A 13,530-nucleotide genomic window follows, 5' to 3' on the forward strand; every position below is an offset into this window, starting at 1 on the left:
GATTTATTTTGAGCAATGTGTGATGATGTCCAATTATGTAATCGTTGTGTACGTGAGTTTCTGATCCTGGCACGTACATGGTTTGCATTCGGTTTGCCTTCCAAAACCGAGTGTGACAACAGCACCTTCGATGTCTATAGCTGTTGATTCCAGAGTGTAAGCTGATGTTTTTTGGTTGGCTTTCAAGTGTTTATGTTAGCCTCCGGGCCGATTTCTTCCACCGTAAATGATTTTTTCACTGCAAGCCACATTGTTTTACTCATTTTTGTACTCCTTTAATTGCAGGAAGTAGCTCAAAAGATCAGAGGGAGTGTGATGGATTGCTTTTACAGAGCAAGTCTCCCCTTCCTAAATGAAGGAGAGAGCAAAAATAATCTTCGTTTCATTGTTGTGGGTTGTGGACCTACTAGAGTGGAATTTGCAGCATCCATTTAAGCCTATAGGCATATCTAAATGAACTGAAAAGTGCAAGAAAGAACTAGAGACAATAAACATGCAATATCCATTTGAGCCTCTGAAGGTAAACATTCTTGCTTGGTTGGTACATTGCTAGCATTATGACATACACACTCAAGTGATGTGAATCTTATCGACTCTCTCAACAGTAGTTTGATACAAAGGGCATTGTTGTTTATGTTTTCACCGATCCTATTATGTTCATAGTTCTTGAGTACTGTATACGACCACGTCACCCCTCCGGCAAACTTTCGGCAAGTCTCTACTGAATTAGCCTCAATGAATGAAGGTACCCACTATTGCTTTTTATTTAGATACATTTTTTTGTAAATTAAATGACAACATGTGTTAGCACATAACCGGAGTCATAATGGGGAGGTCTTATGTTGTACACAATGGCACAACCATGAAGAATAGTTTGGCAAAATCCCTTATTTTCTATTATTTTGTTGAATAATTTTGTACTCAAGCATAAAAGAAAAATGTAGTAACGTACGGGCACCTAACCAGTGAAAACTACAGTTTTCTTTCTGTTGTTCAAATATGTTGTTTTGATTTTTGGACTATTGGAAAGCTCATTTAGAAACTATCATTGGGGTGAAGAAAAAAAGAGATACTTTTCCCTTGTGTTTTTTATTTCTTATTCAAAAGATCCAATTTTGAATAGCTTCACAATTCAAGAATATGACATCTATGAGGATGCACCATTCTAGAAAAAGTTTTTTTGTAATTCTAAGCTTTCTTGAAATTTTCCTCAGATTAATGTTGTGACATTCCGGATGTTTAATTTGTGTTATGGTGTGAGATCGGTCCTAAGCTCAGATCGTCGGTGGAAATTTCTATTTCTTGGTCTTGTCTATCTCCACTTTACAAGTTACTCATGAAAGTTTCACCGAATTTGAAAATTATTCGATCTCAAGAATAGCCAAATTTGGAGCCTGTTAAAACTTTTGTTTCTTGAAGCAAATGCAAATTTGAAGGTCAATCTCGTCTCATAAATCCCATCCAAACTCTTGTATTCGACTCTCGATAGTTGTTAACTATGTCTGAATCCAATTTCTTGATATTCGATCTATGTCCTAATATTTTATTCGGATTCGTATTTTCAAGCGAATCTCTAAAGTGTAGGTGTCTATTTAAACCTCATTCAATATGACTTCTTAATAATTGAATCCAATTCGAATTCGAATTCGGATCCATCATTTGGAATCGACTATAACGCCCCGTTCTTGAAGCACTCAATCTGTAAAAATCTGAGCCCAGAACGAAATCTTATATCGTAACAATTTTAGTTCTCATCACAATCTAAATCGACACAAAATTATATAACAACTCGCCTTGTCGACCGTAAGTTCGAAAGCCAGTCAAAACCTTGAGTCAAATTTTATTTTCAATTATGACACAAAATATTTTGTCTAGCAGCATCATATCAAATTATCAGTCCAGTTAATCGCTCGATCTTGCATTCGTTCGAACTCTAGTTCGCTCTGTTCTTCGCATAGATAAATTCCACGGGAGCATTTTATTCCTTTAAATAATGAATCCTTAGACTAGAAGCAACCCTTGCTTCTACCCTAAGCAACCCCTCTAAACCAAACCCCTAGAGCTCTTCTATAAATAGAAGGACCCCCCTTGCATTTGGAAATTTTCCACCAACCCCCCTAGCCACCACTTCTTCTCCCTCTCTTCTCTTTTCAGCCGACGCACATAGTCTCCCTGCCTTCTTCTCCCAGGGAGCTCAACGCTCCCTTCTTCCACCTTCAGCAGTAAGGATTGGCTCCAATGGCACCACCCTCTCCCCTGCGGCTTTACCTCCCTCTCCAGGGTCGCGCCCCTCCTTCCCTTGAAGCAGGATCTCCACCAGCCGAGCGCTCCCCCTCTTCTCCAGCTCACTGGTGCCCCCTGAGCTCATGAACCTGATGGCCATGGCTCCCTCCCAAGGCCGAACCTGGTCCATGCGCTTCCCGCTATCCTTGGCGCCCTCACCTCCCTCTCTAGATGGTCACATAGAGCGCTTAGCCATGGTGTGCTTCCCTCCAGGCTAGATCTCATGCATCCCCCTTTCCCCCTGCTCCTACCTCACTTCCCATGGATGAACACAAGAGCGGGAACCTCTCCCTTGAAGCCAACATTAGCACACTGCCCCTATGTCTCCCCCTTGGCGCGCTCATGGGGTGTTTGATGAATTGTCCTAACCACAAAATAGCCCCCCCCCGCGCGCTCTCACGCCATAGCGTTCCAAAGGTTAAGTAAAATGGTGAGATCTTTCTTTATGTTTTTTAGCTCTAGTTAAGTGTTATTGAAGTGATGCGTAAAGTGTTTGAAAAAAATGCTCCTTAGCGCTCTGTGGCATGGACGCATAGGTAGATTGGAGAAACGAGTGTGTCGTGCTTGTTTAATGTGATGAGAAAGTTTGGAAGTACAAGTTATATGAGGGTCGAATTAGTGGACATGTGTGTGTCGTGGTGCATTGTATTAGTGGTTGCGTAAGATGTTTGATTGAGGTGTGCGGGTATATGTCGTGATATGGTTATACTCACGATGAGGGAAGATGTATGTATTGTGTAACATGATGTTTAGGTTGATATTGTAAGTTTTGTGTGAAGGGATGCTCTTGATGGTCATGTGATTCAAGGGTGGTGTAGTGGCAAAGCGAGAAATAAGTTTAGTGTTCTAAACGGTTGGTTGATAGTATCTATCGGTGTTATCATGTTGATTTTTGTTGAAGGGCAGATCGATGCTTCATCTTATAAATCACTAAATTCCATACCTAGTGGGTGATTAAATGTCTTGTTGATCTATTAGAGGTCTTGTATGAGTGTTATCACTGCCCAAAAAATAATTGGAAGCAAGTAGCGCTCATAAGTCGGTCCCTGTTGAAATCGAAGAACGATCCGATGAAATATGCATATGAGTGCTTTAGGTCCTTAGGTATTAAAATGTAGTCTTGTGGAGTTTTATGCCATGTGTTAATACTCTATGTGTTAGACTAAAGAAAGATGTGAGTTTTATTTATTTGATGCATAAAGCAAATTAACCTAATAAAGTGAATTAGAGAACTAGTAAATTGCTTCTATCCGTAGTCTAAGTTTATGTGTCCTGAAATGGTGGGCCTAAAATTCATCAGTCTTTGGTGACATCCCCTTACCGACAAAAATATAAACTTATAATGTGTTTGTTGGGAGCCTTCATCTTCCGAAGGTCCTCAAAAACACAACTAACATGTTTTCCAAGTATAATATATGTATAGGAACCTTCGGACATGGGATGAAGTTGTACATGATATGAAGAGCGTGATTCGGGAGAAGGATGAACCAGTGCCGAAGCTACCCATGAAAAAGCTTCGACTTAGCGATGAAAAATGAAACCGACTTAAAGGGGAAAAGGTTGTCTAGTCCTCGATAGATTGTCCCTAAGTCAATAGCAAATGTCAAGGGCATGAATGTAATTCTACACAGGTTGCGTCCTGTGCCTATAAATAGATGAACAGTGACCTCGTACTGTTCACGCTGACTTATATTCAATCGCACGTCACGCTTGGATTTTTACCTTCTATCAAGCCGAAGGTATAAATGTAATTCGATATTGTTCATGTTTATTCATGATAATATAGTAAAAATATTCTGATAAACATCATATAATTATTTATGTTATTTCCCATGTTACATATGCTTCTACTTACTTTTTTACATACTGAGATGATGAAGGTATATCCTTCATAACCTTCGTCTGAAGACCATTATATCCTAAGGGAGATAATGCTTCGAAGGACAAAGGTCTTTAACCATTAACATTTTTGTGTTGCCTGGTTCTTAATTCATAGCATTTGAGAACAAGTCCCCAACATTGGCACCCACCTTCGGTGAACTCATTTGACCACCTTCGGCAAGCGGTGACCTTCGTCATGCCACCAAAGAAAGCTTCAAGGCTAGGGGCTGCACTGCAGCCATTGGACGTCAACCAAGACACATTGCGTGAAGCCCGAAGCCAAAAAAGGAAGGCTACAAGTCCAACGCCTCAGGAGGAAGAGTTGGACCAAGAGATCAGGGATCTCGAAGCCATTCATCAGCAGGTCCAAAGGAAGGAGAAGATGCTTCATCTTGCTGATCTTCAGAGGAAGATCGACGAAGCCGCTGAGGAAATGTGTTGTCTTACCCAAGATGACCAGGACCGCCGACCTCAACGCATAGAGCTTCACCAGGACAATTCCTATGATGATGATGTTTGGTATGATGTTTTCCACCATGGAAATTTTGCTTTTGATGATTCTTCTCCTCTATCAGCAGAGCTGCAGGCTACACCATGGCCTTCATCATACAAGCCACCCCAGCTTCCCATGTATGATGGGCACTCGGACCCCAAGCAATTCTTGATGAGTTATAAGGCAACAATATCCTCATATGGAGGCAACGCCGCCGTCATGGTAGTCCGAAGTGTGGCCCAGACATGGTACTCTTCTCTCCGGCCAGGGACAATCACGTCATGGCAGAAGCTTAAGGACATGCTGGTCACTAGTTTTCAAGGGTTTCAGACGAAGCCAGTCACTGCTCAGGCCTTGTTCCAGTGCACACAAGACCATGAGGAGTACCTTCAGGCGTATTTCTGAAGGTTCTTGCGTCTGAGCGCACAAGCGCCTATAGTGCCCAATGAAAACATCATTGAGGCCATGATCAAGGGTCTTCGGCCAGGGCCCACGGCCCAATACTTCGTTAGGAAACCCCCCTAGACTCTAGAGAAGCTGCTTCAGAAAATGGATGAGTACATTTGGGCAGATAATGATTTCCGCCAAAGAAGGGAAGAAGCTTATAGGTTTTCTGAGATGACTAGGGGCTTCGAAGGAAGAATCCACCCTAGCATGTCAGATCAATCCACAGATCCAGTCAGAGTGATGACAAAGGAAGCCAGTTTCAGAGGCCACAACATAGCTCACAGTCTTCAGGACAGCAGCAAAGTTCCTTCAGGCCACCAGCTCCAAGAGGCAGAGGCGGCAGGGGCTTCAGAGGAAGATATGGGGATCAGCCCAGGAAAATCTATTGCTTATTATATGGTGAAGACAAGGGCCACACTACAAGAACATGCCAGATTACCATTCAGAAGTAAAAAGAGATTGCCGAAGCAGAAGCCCGACAGAACCAGCCGAAGCAGGTTTTACATACTGCTTCGTGCTACTCTCCTTACATACCAGAATATGTGGGCAATCAACCTGCAGCTTCTATTGCTTCGGCAAGCCATTCACAAGATTTCTGGCCCCAGCTTCCACTGCCACCTCCATTGCCACCTGTTCATACCCAAAGCCAGCAGCCAGATGGGCGCCAGCACCCCCAACAGCAACGCGACTTCAGGGAGGAGTCTGAAGCTCGTACAGTCAACAACACTGTACCAGAATCGAAGCACATATATTGAGGAATATCCTAATTTTGAAGTACTTTTATCTTTTATGTCATTTTACTTTTTGTATGAGAAACAAGTAATGAGAAACTCAGCTTCAACTTCTTATAATAATTCTGCATACACCAGAATGAAATATATCTTCTTCATAGATTCTAAAGCTCAAAAGTCGTTCCTAAGGGAATGCAGAGCCAAAATTGGCGAAGCTACAAAAAGTCGTTCATAAGGGAGCGCAGCGTAAAGTTTCTGCTCAAAAGTCATTCCTAAGGGAATGCAGAGCCAAAATTGATGAAACTACAAAAAGTCATTCCTAAGGGAGCGCAGTGTAAGTTTTCTGCTCAAAAGTCGTTCCAAAGGTAATGCAGAGCCAAATACCGCCGAAATATAAGGCGAAGAAGTTCAAAAGTCGTTCCTAAGGGGATGCAGAACTTATACCGCCGAAATACAAGGCGAAGAGGTTCAAAAGTCGTTCCTAAGGGGATGCAGAACTTATACCACCGAAATAGAAGGTGAAGAAGCTCAAAAGTCGTTCCTAAGGGGATGCAGAGTCTTCCGTGTACCAGTGTGGGCGTATGTGTGGGTGTTAAAGCATCATCATATTGCATCATATCATATCATTGCATCATTTGGCATAGCATCACATCATACATCATATCGCATCAACAGAAAGATCGAATACGGAGCAAATCTTTGGGAATACTTCATTGAATGGAAATGTGCTAAGGCACGAAGCAAGCTTCGGGTAACAATTCTATCAGATCTGCCCTAGAAGGGGTTTCTTTCTTTACGAAGCATGAAAAGAAGGGAAGGTGTTTTTTCGCCGAAGGCTCAAAAAGCAGTATGTGTATATGTTTCATGCATCGCAAAGAAATAAATTACAACAATTTACATATTCGATTCAATGTTACATACATCAAATGTTACATAGTTTTGTTACAATAGAAGCTTAATCCTCCTTCAATTGTTCCATACATCAAGCATTTCAAAATATTATTACAATAAAATTTATTCTTCTCTAAGGACTTTTTCTGCAACTTCGTTCAAAAGTTTATCAACGACTTCGTCAATAATGGAGTTTGTCATGCTTATGATATCCAGTGCTTCCTTCATTTCTGGATCAGCTAGGGGATTGTACGGCTCCAGTGGCGGGGATAGTTCAGCTGAAGTAGGTAAACTGATTAGTCCGAAGCCACAAAGCAAGTACCGAAGCCAAAAAACCAAAAAACAATACCTATACGTCTTTCGCGTTCAGCAACCTCTTCAGCTCGCTTTGCTTCTGCCCGGGCGTCGTGGGTGTCTTTTTCATTCTTCTTTATAATTTCATTGGCTAGCTCTCGGCCACCATTCACCCAGACATCGGAATATAAATTCTTGCCCATTAAAGTCGCTTTGGCTGAAGGATCCTTCGTATCATATATGGAGAAGGCAGCTTCGGCCTGGGCTATACCCTTAACATGATCACATCCGGCCTTCCCCAGAATAGTTGTGATTCCTCGAGCACTGGAGAAGGCACAAATATCCCCGCGATCATTCAATATTTCCTTGAAGGCTTCGGCTTCTCCACTTATCCATTCTATAACGCCCTCGAGGTCGCCTCGGATAAAATTTTCTTCAGAAGAGTAGGCGCCCACTTTGGAGAAGCTAGTTTTTAATTTCTTCACACAATCCAAGGATTTTTCAAAACACTTTTCCTTGGATTCGTGAAGTTCTTCAACATTTTTCTCTAGCTTATTCTTCCAATATTCACTAATCTCTTGTTTAGCTTGTGCGAGTGCGCAGTTCTCATTAGCTTCGGGCAATTGTCTCCGAAGGTCTTCAACCTCGGCGTTTTGGGCTTCGGTCTGAGCATTATACTTAGCTTCGTCTTCTTTTATTTTATTCACCAATGAAATCAAAATTTTGTCCTTCTCTAGACCTTCGTTTCTTAGTTCAATCACCTTGGAGCGAAGGTTGTTAAGAGCTATTGTACAGCCTTCGTCTTCGGCGCTCTTCTGTGCCCTCAAGGCATTGCTAAGAATTAAGACCTGCAAAGAAGAAGAAAGAATTGAGCATGACAAATAAAATACTTTGTTCCCAACTTCAAAGTTAACTTCTATACCCTTATACTGTTGTACGCCAGGCTATCAGCAAGATCATCCTTCAACATAACCGAAAGACCTTCTTCAAGCTTCGAAAATCCCATACTTTAGCTATCTCCCGGCAAACGGATATTTCTTTGTTGTCCGGGAGACAGTACAGGAAATCATCTTCATTAGTGTCATTAAACACTAAGGCCCCCTTAGGATATTTTAACTTTCAGGCATAGTGTCTGGCTTCCAGAACTTCTTCTTCGGATAATTTTTTCCCCGAAGCATATCGAAAAATGTAATCAACATCTTCGGGGGCAGGAGATTTCGCTTTTTCTGCCATACTTTGCCCTGCTGCCATTTCAGTACCTGAAGTTTGCTGATTAGCCTTGTCCTCAGGCGCGACAACCTTCATCTCAATGGGCGCTGAAAGCCCAGCTTTGGCTTCGTCTTGGACTTTGGCAGCTTCAGCAATTTTTTTAGTAGGAACGGGGCTCAAGGCCTTTGTGGTCTCCAACACAGCATCCAACACGCTGGCCATCCTCCTCCTCTTGGGAGTTGCGGCAGGAGCCTTTTGCACCTTCGGCAGTTTTGCCTCTACTGGTGGGCTCAAAATTTCTGGAATTTTCACTGTTTTTTTCTGTAACACCCCTGGTGTTACTGTCATTAAAATTTGAGCATAACATCATGAGCATTAGCATATCATGTGTTTTTTACACTTATAGTGCATTCACTAAGCAAAAATTTCAAACAAGTTGTATAGATGTGACTGGTCATGGGTGAAACCCTAGGGTAGGGTACTTAACCCTAAACTAGGCCTAGGAGTGTTAATAAAGCCTAAATGAGAGAAAACTTCAAAACTCATTAGAAATGGTCATACGATATCACCATTAATGGACTTGAGTGGCATTCAAACCCTAGAAGTGCCAAAAAACCTAAAAAGACCCCTAGAAAACACTGAGTTGAAACCCTAGGGGGGTTATATGTAAATTTTGCACACTTTTGGATCTAAGTCCAAAAACCAAGGTATTAGGGTACCTTAAATCATATGGTTCACACCTTTGTAGAATTACAAAGCAAATTATGGAAAATGGACCTATTTGCAAAAAGGTACCCTAGAATTCATGTGTGACTAAGTCTCAAAACCAGTGAGCAGGGCTGACTTGGGCCAGTTTTGGCCCAGTACTATTCATGTTTTTTTTTTCTTTTTTCTTTTTCTTCCAGGATTAGAGAATTTCTAGAAAATTGTAGAAAAATGCTAAAAATACCAGACCAATTTTGTTATATTCCTAAATTCCTATAGTATTTAATAAAAATAGTTTCATGATTTTTAGTCCAAATAATAAATTATGGAGTATTTAAAATAGCCAAAACCTATACTCCTGGAATTTTAGAAAATGATTAATAACTCCAAAAATCACTAAACTTTTTTGGGTAAGCTTTAAAAGTTATTTAGAAGCCTTGGGTAAAGTTTGGCATGATTTGGACAATGTTTGGTACTTAAACCCCAAAACCCTAATCTTCTAGTGATGCGTGCCCTATGAACTACACTACTGACTTCAAAAACCTTAGTTTCCTGGAGTTCCGTGAAGGAAAATTGTATTCAAGACCTAAGATAATATACTTTTATTATCTTTGAATTTTCATAAGCATTACATGAGCATTCATGATTATATATGGTTATATATAGAAAATGAAGAAGTAGAAGTTGAAGAAGAAGAGCTACACCACCACTTGAAGGACCCACCGGCCGGAAACTGCTTTTATTTTGACATTTGTGGAGCAGAGCTTGACTCTCCTATAACACAAGGCAAGCCCCAGTGCATTTGCCACCTCCTTGCTATTTTAAAACCTTTCTCACCTACTTGATGCATTAAGTGATAGGAATTGTGTGCTAAACAATTGATGCATTTCCTTCCTTGAGAATTTGATTACCTTTCCTTGATCACCTGTTTTATAAAAAGGTTTTCCTTATGCTTAGTCTTTCTCTAGAAACACAAAATGTTTTGTTTTGACAAAAGATGATGCTTCATGTGGGATGGGATGTTTTCGAAAATAAAACTTGATGGTGAATCCATCATGGTCGTGATGGGTTCAACATCGGAAAAGATGTACCTCTGTCAGGTACCAAACTTTGGATTGAACTGATAAAGCTGAGACCGGGCGAGTGACTTGCACGAGAAGAGAGTCTCAGTGTAGTGTCTCCGTCTGAGTCGATTAAGGACCTTGTCGATGTAGGCTTGATGATCGAGGACCCTTTAACTGGTCACATGCCTCATCATGGGTAAGCTTTGCCTCAGGCAGACTAATACCAGAATAAGATAACAAGCAATGGGAGTGGAGAGATGGCGAGAGTAGCGTGTACCCTCCGTGGCAAGAGGCTGGACGGTGGTGTATCTGTGCTCTCGGTTGGCGTGAACCTGATCTGGTCTTAAGAACCCCGGTGGCGAGTTGACATATGCAAGGGTTAAGTGCTATATATGTCGTGTGATTGGAGATCCCCAGCTGGGTATTAATCGATTCGGATCGTCGTTACTTCTCGGACATGAAGACTTGGTCACTGCCCTACACGTAGCATTCCAGTGAACAAGAAGGGTTGATAAGAAAATGGCTAGTATAGGCCAAGTGCTTGAACTAGGGTAGAAAGAACTCTAGATTCAGGTAATGACTTAACTTGCTAATAAAACTGGATTTTTAAGGATCCACTATTAGTAAGCATTTTTGCAAACAGAGTCTTGATTCTTGATTAAACCTTACCTTGACTCCCTCAAGCCAGCATATCCTTGAGAGTCTTTTATTTTGTCGGGTAAGACTTGCGAAAGTATACTTCGTACTCAGGGTTTTCAAACCCATGTTGTTGTAGGTGAGGAAGCATCAAATTTTTGTTGCTTTTGTTCCAAGGTGGTGCCTAAGGAAGAAAACCAGGATTGAAGCCTCGCGAGGAAGTGTCCTCCTTTAAAAACTTTACTGTTAAACGGGAGGGGTTTTGCCTCCCGGGTTTGTAATAATATTACTCCAGCACTCATATATATTATTGGTTTGTAATAATAATACTCTTTCTATACTTTAATATAAAATAAGTTGTTGTAACTGCTTCCGCATATTCGTTCCTTCGATGTGTTGTAATATCTGTGTGACGGGTGAAACGCCCTTGGGAGAGATAAAGAATTCAGATACCGAACTTGTCAAGTGATCAGGTGCATCTACAGGGTTGTCCGAGGTCTGATGGACAAGGACAACTGTAGGTGGGCCTAATGACTTGGGAGGTTTCGTCACAACTGGTACCAGAGCGAAGCCATCTCGATGGATATTATGATACATTTCAAAAAGAATTTTCAAAGACTTATCTAAACAAAATTTCGTTCATTCTATCTTACTACCTTTTGAAGTACTTAACCTATAAGACCAGGTAGTAGAGTGCAATGTATAGAAGGTTGTGAATCAACAAAAGTTGATTCTGTAATTATGCATGCATCATGTTACAAAATTATACTAATAAAGTTTTCCCCCTTATGGAGATATGCCGCCGCGCATGAGGAAAACCGCGCGTAAGTCCACTAGACCGATTGGCGTGCTTCAGCATCAGCTAGCTCCAAGGCATGAGGAGAGCAGCAGTGGCAGTAATGACCCCATTGGAGACCTAGAAGCCCAGGTGGAGCAGCTTCCAACGGAGCTACATCACAGAAACCGAGTGTGGGTAGAGGATGGTCAGCGTATAAATGAATTAAGAGCTGACATTAGACATCTGCAAGATGAGCTTTTCGAACAGGATTTGGCAATCGATTGGGCTGTCAACTCATGTTCCATTGCTTGGGATCGGGAAGCCAAAGCTCGAGCCCGTGTGGAGGAGCTTAGCATGGCCATTGACAACTTGCAGGTGTATTGCAATACATTACATGAGGAAGTTCATGAATTGTATTCGTGACTGCACCCAGACGTACCTACCGACCCTGTCAGAATGGGAGCCGGACCTTCTGGAACAGCAGGTGAAGCACTTGGTGGGGAATTGGACCTTTTCAAGTCCCCTCCTTCTATGAACCTGGCTGACGAATGGTCCCCTACAACCGACAGTGAAGCAACTAAAGATGATAAATACTAGAGTAGTATAGTTTAGAATAATGCTAATGTAAAATAGGTAATAAAGTCATGTTGTACATTCGAGTCTGTAACATTACATTTTTGTAATGTAAAATGATGGTGTATATCAGCATGTTATATTTTCCCAAATATTTCTTTGCTTCAGATGCCATCCCGAACTCGTGCACATGACGGCGCGGGAACGTCCCGTGGTCAAGAAGATACACCCAATCCACAGCCGGTACCGCCCACGTTGGCTGAGGTTATCGCTGCCTTGGTCACCGCAACCGCTAACAACACACCGCTTTCTGCGTGAAATGGCGGGAAATCAATTTCAGCAGCAAGGCGGGAGGGCTTATTCCGCAGGGACCCCGTGAAACTTCATACTTGGATTTCTCGGAAACCCGTCCCCCACTATTTGTCAAAGTCGAAGACCCTCTCGAAGCCGACTAATGGGTTACGGGACATTGAGCAGAAATTTGGACTCATCCGCTGCACGGAGACCCAAAAGCCGTTGTTTGCGGCTCAACAGTTAAGAGGCCCTGTCAGCACCTGGTGGGGAAATTATGTGGCCATTCAACCTGCCAGACATCAGGTCACATGGGACAAATTTAAATTGGCATTTCGTGAGCACTACATTCCAGAAGGAGTGCTGCACATGAAGCAGGAAGAATTCATGAGACTCAAGCAAGGAGGAGATACTGTTATGCAGTATCTCAACAAATTCAATCATTTGTCCCAGTATGCAATTGACCAGGTCAATACTGACCTGAAAAAGAGGAATTGTTTTATGAGAGGCCTAAATGACCGGCTACAAAGAAAGATGGCCACCTGCCTTTATCTCTCCTAGAGCAGGGTTGTCAGCACAGTGCTAGCATTTGAAGCTAAACATGCAGGCCTAGGAAAATCAAAGGGAATTGGAGGTGACAGGTCCAACCAGGGGCCTGAAAAGCGACAAAGGTTGGTAATCCGACTTTTCAATCAAAACCGTTCTTTACCCCTTCAAACAGCCTGTTTTCATCTGCCCTGCCACTGCCCCCACTTCAACAACTCAGCCGAGTGCCCCTGGTGCTCGTTTCCCTGCCCTCCTGAGCTCTTCAACTGGCTGCTTCAATTGTGGGAAGTCTGGACATTTTATCAAGGACTGCCCATATCCGAGGCAGAACAAATCCAATAATCAGCAGAACCAGGGAGTTCAAGCCAAGGCAAGGGAAACACGGCAAATAATTCAGCGGGCAATAATATAAAGAAGACTGGGCGAATATACTATACACAATTGGCCACTACACCGGAGGGAGAGCCGGTTATGATGGGTATGTTTCTCGTGGCCAATCACCCTATAGTCATTCTCTTTGATTCTGGTGCTTCACATACATTCATAAGCAAGAAGTTTGTGGAGAAATATTGCATTCCTTGCATTGAATCAAGGGAAGGGTTTATTATTCATTCGCCTGGGGGACAAATATTCACTAAAGAAGTGGCTTTCCATGTGCCCGTAACATTGGCTGAACGGGACTTTCCCACAAACATGATTGTTCTGAAA

The sequence above is a fragment of the Zea mays genome, chromosome 7 (assembly GCF_902167145.1).
Source record: "Zea mays cultivar B73 chromosome 7, Zm-B73-REFERENCE-NAM-5.0, whole genome shotgun sequence".
NCBI classification, from domain to species: domain Eukaryota; kingdom Viridiplantae; phylum Streptophyta; class Magnoliopsida; order Poales; family Poaceae; genus Zea; species Zea mays.